Source organism: Orycteropus afer, unplaced genomic scaffold (genome assembly GCF_000298275.1).
Source record: "Orycteropus afer afer isolate SDZICR_OR568_19922 unplaced genomic scaffold, OryAfe1.0 scaffold00014, whole genome shotgun sequence".
Lineage (NCBI taxonomy): Eukaryota > Metazoa > Chordata > Mammalia > Tubulidentata > Orycteropodidae > Orycteropus > Orycteropus afer.
In genome coordinates, this window is record NW_006921601.1 from 193,730 (window position 1) to 195,170 (window position 1,441).

The following is a 1,441-nucleotide window of genomic DNA, read 5'->3' on the forward strand; positions in this document are numbered from 1 at the left end:
TCAATCCCAGGCTTCTGAGCTGGCTCACACTCTATAATATCTGCAATGAACTGCAGCAAAAACCTGAACATTGTTTCTGCCAACATTGTCCTTCCCTGTGGATGCTCACCAGAATTATCTTCCTTAAATACAAAGTTAATCCTGTCTTTCAGGAGAAAAAAAAAAAAGGCAGTATCCTTCTATCGTCTTCAGGAAAATGTCTAGGTTTATCAACCTGGAACTTTACCTTAAATAGCTATTTTATTGAGATATAATTCACATACCATACAGTTCATCCATTTAAAGTGCCTGTGGTGGTTAAGTTTGTGTGTCAACTTGGCTAGGCCTGGTTGAGTGGCTGGGCAGCTGGTGGTAGTTATTCTCCATATGAGGTTGGCAATCAACTTCATGGTGGCACCTATCACAAGCAGCTGAGTAGCCGCCTTAGGGATATGGTCTGTTTCCCTTATATAAGAAGCAACTTAGTGAATGATCTCTAGCTTATGGCATGCTTGAACCCTGCGTGTAGCCATGTCGTTGTTCAGCAGACTGCCATGCTCTGCCAACCTTAAGACTTTCAATGGACTTGAATTAATGGCCTGCACTCCTCAGAAGGAAGGTTGGGCAATCTGCTTCCATAGTGATACTGCCTCAGAAATCCAAGGAGGGGTTGCTATGAGTCGGATCCAACTCCACAGCAATGAGTTTGGTTTGGTTTTGGTGTGGTTTGGTAACATCAGGACTATGCCATTTTATTTGTTGACCTTGGGCTTGTTAGCCTCAGCAGCCACATCTACCTGAGTGAAGAAATGCCTCTAGCTTCAATGGGCTGGGAGCAAGAGGCAGAGCTGAAGCCCGAGATCGAAGGGCTTTCACATAGCCCCTAGACCCTGGCACTTTGAACTCGGACTTCTAGCCTCCCAAGCTGTAAGAGCAGCACTCCTATTTGCTAAGACCACCCCATTTGTGGTATATTCCTGTTAGAGCAGTACTAGGTAACCAGAAAAGTGCATGATTCTATCTTTTAGTATATTCACAGACTTTTATAACTCTTAATACAATCCATTTGAGAATAATTTCCTCACCCCTTTAAAAAAACTTATACCTATTAGCAGTCTCTTTTCATTTCGCTCAACACATTACCAGACCTAGGGAACCACCAATCTAGTTTCTACTCATTGTCAGCATGGAGCTTTTGATCTCTCATAGTCTCTCTTCATTCCAGCTTCTTCATGGCATGCAACTTGTGCAGTCACATAAGAGCTTGATTGAATGCTTGCTATTGCTGACTTTAAATTGTTAATTTTGAACAAGGGGCCATGTATTTTAATTTCACACTGGACTTGGAAATTATATAGCAGATGATGACACTTATAACCAGGAAAAGTTTGTATCTTGTCTATTTCTGTCTTCACCCTAGTTCTAAGCACAATGCTTGTTGTTGTTTGATGTTATGTGCTGT